Genomic DNA, 10,138 nt, shown 5'->3' on the forward strand with positions numbered 1-10,138 from the left:
TTGTTAAGTGTCTTGTATTGGCCACGAACTGTGCTAAGTGCTAGGGATTCAAAGAAAGAAAAAAAAAGTCCCTGCCTTCAAGGAGATCATAATAAGTAAATTTACCTGGATCTCAATTTTCTCATCTGTAAAAGGTACGGCCAAGACTATTTGACATCTCATGTCCCTTCTAGCTCTAGATCCTAAGACCTTCCAATAGAAAGTAAACATAGAGCAATCCACTTGCATCAGTGGAGCAGTTCCCCCAGCTTCAATATCCCCTGATGTTGGGAAATGTTGGGATGTAAGTTCCTTGCAGTCTCCTTTGAAAAATCTCACTGCTAACTTTTCTAAGGAACTGCCTGTCTGTTTTATCAATTCTCTTCTACTGAGAAGCTCCATGTCATTTGGAATGTTGATTTTTATAGAACATTGCTATCCATCCATTTTCCTCTCTTTTTTCCTAGCTATAAATAAGCCATAACTCCTTAAGCAAACACTAGAGCAGGAGCTCTTAACTTGTGTCCTTGGATAGATTTCAGAGTGTCAAAACCCTAAATATTTATTTTCATTAACTTTTAGCTTTTTCTTCAATTATTTAAAAATATTATTCTGAGAAGGGGCCCATCAGTTTCACTGGACAGCCAAAAGAATCCATGCCACAGGAAATGTTAAGAACACCTTTACTAGATGGATGCAACCCCAAGTAGGACAGTTAGCCAAAACAGAGGTAATTTATTAGAATATTTTTTTTAAAACCAAGTAAGAAATTTTATTAGTATTATTCTACAATTAGTTTAGAATCATCTTTTCTCTTGCCTGATTGGTAATGCTTTTTGAAGTTAAATTAGAATCTTTTTGTTTTCCACTTTTAAAAATGCACTGCATTCTTCTTATAAACTGCATTCTCTGATTGTCTTATCTGCCTGCTTCAAGGAAACCCATGTGTTTAATATGCTTCCTCGAAGTTATGCCCATACTAAATGGTTATTTAATCCAAATATCCGGGCTGCAAATTGAACTGCTCTCTCAGGTGACAGTGTAGTTGAACAGCCAAGACCACTAAGCATTCGAAGTGAGGACCATACATCCTGAGCTCTCCAATCAGGTGTAAGGGGAGGACAGTTGACTACTGGATATGCAGTGTTACCAGACATTACTGGTCTCAAATCCTTGCTTCTGCCAGCTACTGCCACAAACACAGTAGGAACACCATCTCCTTCATACTCTGCTTTAATCTTTAGAGTTTCATCTGGTCCTTTACGGGCAGACGTTACTCAAAGTTCACAGAGAATTCCATAGTTTCCACAAGCCTTCTTAATTTTTTTTTATAGTGACCAAGGTCAGAAGTTGAGCCCATCAATACCACAACTCTGCATGGACTTTCTACTTTATGAAGCAACTTTACTCTTTCTGCAACCCATTCAAAGTTTTTATTCACCATCTGGAGGCCTTCAGGAGTCACTTCTTTAAGGTTCTGGTATGACTGCTTGTCTTTCTATTGGATTCTATCACCAGATGGCCGGAGCCTCCAGGAATCATCATCAATAACATCAGGAAGAACAATTTCTTTTGTAGTTACATCAACACCAAATTCAATCTTCATGTCAACCAGTGTACAGGTCTGAGGTAACCAGGATTTTTCCAATATTTCAAAAATAGCCTGTGTGGAATGACTCATGATATCCACTTCAGTCTGACCTATGGTAAGCCCAGCAAAACACCATTTTTTGCAGTAATAACTTGATCTTCAGACCACTGTGGATCATTGTTGGCATCATCCTTGAAAAACAACTACACTTTAGGTGGGTAGAACTTGTATCCTTCTTTGACACCAGGATTTCTTTTGAGAAAAGAACCAGTTGCAATTCTTCCTCATATCCATTCAATTGGAATCATTTCACACTGAGGTGCAATGAAAGCTGTCTCATCATATTTTTTGGTGAAAGCAGTTTTGATTCCTGCTTCCTGTAACAACTGAAAAATACAGCTGGTAATTTTGTTTGAAATTGCAGCTTTTCCATCCAGATGATTTTTTTAGCTGCACTGCCTGCTGTAATCTGGTCTTTAAACTGCAAGAGGACTTTTCCAGGACTATCCAACAATTCATAGACTTCTTTTCCTTTACCCTCATACAGCTTCTTACCAATCTTCACTACTTCGGCGGTCACCATTTCTCTGGTTGTGGTGGTGGCTAACAGAAAGACAGGAACCTGATGGGGAGGAGACAGATGAGGTTGGGGATAGCAGGCTGGTTGGCTGGCCTGAGGGGTGGGTCTAGAATATTTTTAAAAACAACTTTTCAACCTCTTCTGGCTTTTTGCTTACCTTTTTGCCACATGAGACCAGTATCTACTTCTACATTGTGTCTTTGGATCTTCTGATATTAAGTGGTTATAGGGATAGATACACCAAATGTTTAACCAAACCTGTAAATTATGATGTTCATTTGTAAAAGCTTTTTTGTAGAGGAACTGGAACAATCTTGGAAAATGGTGGTAATACAAGTCAATAAGATGGTAGCCAAGATTGTTAATGTAATATTTTTCCTGGATTTAAAAATGTATAATGTTTAGGACTTGAAAAGTGTTGAGACCACTGTACCCTGCCCTGGCAAAAGAGCATACATAGTATATTATATTCAGTTCTAGTCATAACATTTAAGAAAGACTGTTGACATGCTAGACAGTACCCTGAGAAAGGCAAGCATGATGGTGAAGGTTTCATACATCATGCCATAGGAGGATACATTAAATTAAATTGGCAAGAGTAAGGGTTAATGAAATAGAAGAAAAGTTTGAGAATGAAAATGCTGTACAGGTCAGGGAAACCAAGGGAGGAGAAGGTATCAAGTAAGAGGAAGGGACTCATAGTACTAAATGCCAGAGAGATGTCTAAGAAAATAAGGAAAATAATTAGCAATTGCATTTAGTTAGAAATAGGTAAACTTGGAAAGAGCTATTTCATTAGCATATTGGGAACAGACACCAAATTGCAAGATTTTGAGGTGTGCAAATATAATGAGGAAAATGATAAAACAAATGTTGACTATTCATTTTGGTAGTTGGCAAAGAGGAGAAAATTGTACAATATGAGAAAGTAGAGAAAATACATTTGAATTGTTATAGTAAGGCCAAACTTTAAAATTTCCCATATAAGTTTTTGGCTTAATTTGGAATACTTTAATCATCTTATAAGTTGTTGAACAAGTGAAAGATAAAATGAAATAAAGATTAAAGACTGGAAATGGGGAGATCAACTAGGACACTCCTGCAGTTACTTACTTTTGAGAGAATAAAAGCCTAGACAATGGTTGTGGGAGTTGGAAGGAACAGATATGTAGAGCATGTTAAAGTAAGCATGATGATATTTGTCTGTATATTATTTTTATGTTATGAAAAGGAAGAGCAATTTAGAGATGACTCTACCTTGGGAGATGGTAAGAATGGTAGTGCACAGACAAAAATAGAGAAGAGAGATTGTTTGTGGGGAAAATGAATTGTTTCTTGTGCAGAATTAGTTAAAAGGCATGCAGAAAATCTAAACAAAAATATCTTATAAGAAATTACCAATATAGGATGGAGATATGAGAAAGAGTAGTTATATTTTGGTGAGAATATTGTTAAGATCAAGGGCAAACTACTGTTCTTCCTACCACTACCACCTAAGGAAGAATTATACTGCTAAAACTTCCCTACCACAGTCTTTGAGTCACCTTGTCACCTTTACCCATTTAAATCCAGGCATGAAGAATTTCTATGGGGCCTCTAGTAACCCAAACACCTATCCCTTGCATGAATTCCCTTGCATGAGTGAAGGAAAAGGGAAGTATTAAAACTTCAGCTATTTTTCTTTTATTCTTCCAGAGCAGAGGTATCAAAAGAGTGTAGCCCCAATGAGATTTAAATGTAATTATGAAATAGTTAACAAAATAAATAAAAATTAAACAGACACAGATGATATTAGTGTCTTTTCTAAGTCAAAATGCAGTTCACAGGGATATTATGTATGTTCTGATAGTTCCCATTTTTGTTTAAATTTTTACATCACTGTTCCAGAGGACTCACCATTATTTTGGGAGGGGCATAGGCAATGGGGTTAAATGACTTGCCCACGGTCACACAGCTAGTGAGTGATTTGTGTCTGAGGCCGGATTTGACCTCAGGTCCTCCTGAGTCCAGGGCCAGTGCTCTATCCACTGTACCACCTAGCTGCTCCCACCATCATTTTTAATTCACACATTGTTAATGTTGAGCTATGCTATTTCCAATGTGGTGGGAATAACTTAGGAAGCTTTCTGAATAGTATACTCTGAAAAGAGAGCTCTTTATTAGTTATCTCCATCAGAGGCAAATTTTCCTGCTATTACCAATTATCTTGGCCTTGCCACCTACCTCACCTTGTACATCTTGTTGTCAATCCATACTATGGCTATTCATTGCTTCAATTTATTTTAAGGGCATTAAAATCCAGTGACCCAGCTTAACAAACTTGGGATTGTCCTCGAATCTTCCCTCACCTTCTTTGTTTATATATTGCATGTAGACAAATATTGTGAATTCTATACCCACTACATCTTTAGCATCTGTCTTTTTTCTCCATTCATGAAGTAAGCATCCTAGTTGACAGAGAATGTGGCATAGTAGATACTTAACTTGAAGTGAAGAACAGCTGAGTTTGATTCCATCCTCTGACCTCCATGTTGCACGGTCTTGAGCAAGTCAATTAAGCTTTCTCAGTCTTTAAACTATCATCCACAGGACTGGAACAACAGAAACATTGCAGAATCAAATGAGAGAATGCAGGTAAAATGTTTTGCAAAAGTTAAAATAAAACATTTAAATGGTAGTTAATGTTGTTTATATCATTCTTCTCATCTTTCAAGAATGATTTATGTAAACATTTTTCTGCTCTTCCACTCTCATTCTTATATATATAAACTTCCACAGATTATTGTTAGGGTGGATAAAGTGACTGCTTTATATAAATAAATAAAAAGAATGGGGATATAGGATAATTTTGTTTAGGCTCACTGAAAGCATATTCGGTACAACTTCAGCAGCAGACACTACGATGGTAATGATAGATGTCTTATCCTGTTCTCAAATGGATTTGATTATTAGTTTTTGTTCTATATATTTTGGGAGCTTTTCATTCCAAATCAATTGGAGATTATGATAATTAAGTTTAGAAGTAACAATTTAAAATTTTAGTCTTAAGATTTTTTTCATCAATATTATGTCTGATTGATTGTGGCAAGAGTTATTTATATGATAATTCTCTAGTTTGATTACAGTTTATTATTTGAGTTTTCAAGAATATTTTGAGGCTTATATTTGTGTTACAGGATTCTCATCTTTCATTCAATAAAATATAGTAAGCTTTTGATGAACAATTCTAGGTATCAAATCATGTCATTCTAAGTTTTGGTAGATGCTAAGATTTATAACCTGTTGCCAAACCTTACAAAGTTTCTTTTCTTTCCTTGCATAATCTACATTGATAAATAAATCTGGATTCTTTAAGGAAAATACTTCTACAATTTCTATTGCAAATGACCTAATGCTATGTTGCCAACATTAGCTCCATATATTTTCACATAGCAATTCACATGAAAGAACAACATAAAAAGCACTTATAAACTATTTACTATGTGTCAGGCATCGAACTAAGCATTGAGGCCATAAAGAAAAGAAGACAAATAAGCCACAACCATTCTTCAAGGACTTTACATTCTATGAATTGAATATTATACATGTACATCTAACTATCTGTATCTATCTACTTATGAATCTATCATGTAGATATCTAGATCTAAATGGAAATATGTGTGTGTGGGAGAGAGAGACAGAGAGAGAGTAAGAGAGAGAGAGAGAGAGAGAGAGAGAGAGAGTGAGGGAGAGAAAGCCTTTTCCACTCTGTGATGAAGAGAGATCTGTTTTATCTACAATTATCACTATAAGCTTTTGGACTATTTGTCATGTATTCTAAAAATGTCTATCAATCATTCTGTTGTTGACAAAGAAATGTCCATCTTTCCATAGTTGTTGTATTGTGATGAGTCCCGTTTCTTTAATATTGCATGAGGTTTTTTTAATATATTCAAATCTTTCAAAAAATGACAAAAACAACTCAAAAAAGTTCATTTTACACTTCCAAAAATATATGACTTGCATTACTTAAGTATTAATTGATTTAAACTTGTTCTTCCCATTTACAAAATTTGTCTTAAAGATCTGATAACATATGGGATAAAAGTAATTTGCAACTACAAAGTACTTTATAAACATTAGGTAATACTGTTATACTTTTAACACGAAAGGTGTTACTACTTTTGGTTGCATTTAGGAGAAGCAACTCTCCTCCTTTCCCCCTTTCCCCAACAAAGCACCCACCTGTTATAAAATGGGACCATACCAACAAATTAGCTTCAGAACCATAGTGTGAACCAGCTAAGTGAAGGATGAAGTAGGTTTATAGTATTTGTTGTGCAGAACTCTACTAGTCAATAAAATTATCTCTAAAACCACAGCTCTTACACAAAAATTCCAATGTTGAAAACACCTAAAATAAGTTCAACTAAATCATTAAGGGATGTTGCCTTTTCATCAATTAAACTGCCTAATGGAAAAGGTGCTATAAAATGAAATACTCTAATCTTGAATCAGTAGAGAATAGAATCAATCAATCTCCACAATTTTGTTTGGACTAAGGTTAGTGGCTTATTATCATAACTTGCATAAAATGGAAAATTTGAAATCCTCATTGGTTGTTGATTTTTAAATAGTTTTTATTCAGTATTTTGTTACCTTTAGTACATAATAGTTTTCTAAACTATGCAGCCTAGGTTCAGAGGTTCAGGGGAATTCTGGAATGAATATTTAGGGTTAAGAGAAATACACACACAAACACACTATATCTATCTATCTATATATATATATGTGCACACATATATGTATATACATATATATGTATATGTGTGTGTATATATACATGTATGCATGCATGTATGTATACATATGTATTCTATCTCTCCTTCCTATCCAATCCTTATCAGCTTTGCCTTTCACAGCAATACAGATCCAGTGCATATTTTATGATAACCTGAAGAGTTCTACACCCTTCTACTGCAACTCCACTTAGTTGTTCTCTGTTGTGTCTCTACTTCTTACCATGGAGTGGGGAACTGGAGAAGAATACATAAATTATATATCTTAAGTGATGGAAATAAGGATTCAAATTTTTTTGAAAGATTTACAGAAAGAGATGTGAATACCTAACAAAAATATGTGTGGATTAATTTGAATGGACATATTCATAATGTCAGATATTTAATGTTGTTTAGAAAAAGTATAAATTTCGTTTTTTTTCCTTTGAGCAAAAACCAAAGCTATTTCTTTAAATGTGTATTTTAAGTACAACAATTATGTTACCAGGTGGTAGCTATCCTGAGCTGCTGCAAGAATTCATGTTGCTCGTAACTCTCCTCCTGAACCAAATTAACAGCTGCTCTAAAAAGAATGTATTGTTTTAAAATGCACACAACAAATGAGTTGTGAGGACATACAGATCATACCTTTTGGATCTAGTTAAAAGAGATCAAGTTATTAAGAACATTACCCTATTTAATATGACCTAGAACTTTCTGGTATCTGAAAACTACCACATGGACTGATTTTTAAAAGCATTTTAGTGATAGATACCAAGAAAATAATTACATTGAAAATTTGTATATATAATGATCAACAAATATGTGTAATTGTGGGTTGTATAGAATTTAGATAATAATTATAATATATAATATATAAGCTTCCGCTATACCTGAACCCTTTTCATATTGTATGGATTTTTCTACATAAGAAAATTAGTTGTAGAGTTGCTGTCCAGCATCAGTAGAAGGAGACTCTTCTATTGGGAGTTCCCCATAAGAATGAAATTATAGGTCCATTAATACTCCCTTTGTATTTTATTATATATTTTTATTATTATATTTTCTCCCTTCCTCCTTGCCATTACCATTCCCCAAGATGGCAAGCAACCCAATAAAGGTTATACATGTGCAATCATGAAAACATATTTCCACATTTGTCATGTTGTGAAAGAAGAAACAGAACAAAAGGGAAAAGCCACAAAAAAAGTGAAAATAGTACACTTTGAGCTGCAATCTAAACTCCATAGTTCTTTCTCTGGATATGGATAGCATTTTCAATCATGAAACTTTTGGAATTGTCTTAGATCATTGCATTTCTGAGAAGAGCTAAGTCTATCAAAGTCAGTCACTGAAAAATGTTGCTGTTACCATGTACGATGTTCTAGTTCTGCTCACTTCACTCAGCAACAGTTCATGTAAGTCTATCCAGGTTTTTCTGAAATCTACTTGCTCATCATTTCTTATAGCACAATAGTATTCCATGACATTCATATAGCACAACTTGTTCAACCATTCCCCAATTAATGGGCATCACCTTGGTTTTCAATTCTTGGCCACCACAAAAAGAGCTGCTATATTTGTGTGTATGTGGGGGGGTCCTTTTCCCTTATTTATGATCTCTTTGGAATACAGAACTAGTAGTGGTATTTCTGAATCAAAAGGTATAGAGTTTGATTGCCCTTTGCACATAGTTCCAAATTGCTTTCCAGAATGGTTGGATCAGTTTACAACTCCACAAACAATACATTAGTGTCCCAATTTTTCCATATCTTCTCTAACATTTATCACTTTCCTTTTCTGTCATATTAGCCAATCTGTTAGGTTTGAGGTGGTACTTCAGAGTTGTTTTAATTTGCATTTCTCTAAGCAATAGTGAGTTAAAGCATTTTTTCATATGACTATAGATAGTTTTAATTTCTTCATCTGAAAACTGCCTGTTCATATCCTTTGATCATATTTACATTCCTATTAAACATATTTTCACATTAGTCATGTTGTAAAGAAGAATTAGAACCAATAGTAGGAACCATAAGAAAGAAGAAACAAAACAAAACAGAAGAAAAAAAGAGCAAATATTATGCTTCAATCTACATTCAAACTGCATAGTTCTTTCTCTGGATGTGGGTAGCATTTTCCATCTTGAGACTTTTGGAGATATCTTAGATACTTGCATTGCTGAGAAGAGGTAAGTCTATCAAAGTTAGTCATTGCACAATGTGACTGTTACTGTGTATGACATTCCCCTGGTTCTGCTCACTTCACTCAGCATCAGTCCATACAAGTCTTTCCAGATTTTTCTGAAGTTCACTTGCTCATCATTTCTTAGAGCACAATAGTATTCCATCACAATCATATACCTCAATTTGCCCAGCCATACCCAATTTATGAGCATTCCCTCAATTTCCAATTCTAAGCTATCAAAAAGAGTGACTATAAATATTTTTTGTGCAGATAGGTCCTTTCGCTTTTTTATTTTTTAATCTCTTTAGAATATAGACCTAGTAGTGGTATTGCTTGGTCAAATTGTATACAGTTCAGTAGACCTTTGGGCATAGTTCCAAATTGCTCTCCAGAATAGATGGATAAATTTACAGCTCCACCAATAATAAGTGAATATCCCTATTTTTCCACATCTACTCCAACATTTGTCATTTTCCTTTTCTGTCATATTGCCCAAACTGATAAATGTGAGTTGCTAACTCAGTTTTTAAAATTTATTTAATCAGCATATATTTAGACATTGTTCATATGACTGTAGATAACTTTGATTTCTTCTTCTGAAAACTTTTGGTTTATACATTTTTTACCATTTATCAATTGGGGAATGATTCATATTCTTATATGATCCTTATATTCCTATGATGACTCATTTCTTGATATATATGAGAAATGAGGTCTTTATCAGAAAAACTTCCTGCAAAATTTCTCCCCAATTTCTTGCTTTCCTTCTAATCTTAGCTTCATTGGTTTGGTTTTTGCACTTCTTTTTTTTTAATTTAATCAAAATTAAACATTAAATCCTGTGATACTCTCTATCTCTTATTTTATAAATACACACACACATTTTGCCCTATGTTGCTATAAAATGTAAGATATTGGTCTATACCTAGTTTCTACCAAACTGCTTTCCAGTTTTCCCAGCAATTTTTTGTCAAAGGTTGAGTTCCTATCACAAAAGTTTGGATCTTTGGGTTTATCAAACACTAGATTATTATGGTCATTTACTAT

General features: G+C 34.3%; 1 pseudogene; it reads right to left on the minus strand.

Moving 5' to 3' along the window:
- Nucleotides 1-872: 872 nt before the first annotated feature.
- Nucleotides 873-2,153, minus strand: LOC114029949 (annotated as a pseudogene).
- Between the last annotated feature and the right edge of the window lie 7,985 nt (nt 2,154-10,138).

Source organism: Vombatus ursinus, unplaced genomic scaffold, assembly GCF_900497805.2.
Source record: "Vombatus ursinus unplaced genomic scaffold, bare-nosed wombat genome assembly UNPS02014942.1, whole genome shotgun sequence".
NCBI lineage: Eukaryota > Metazoa > Chordata > Mammalia > Diprotodontia > Vombatidae > Vombatus > Vombatus ursinus.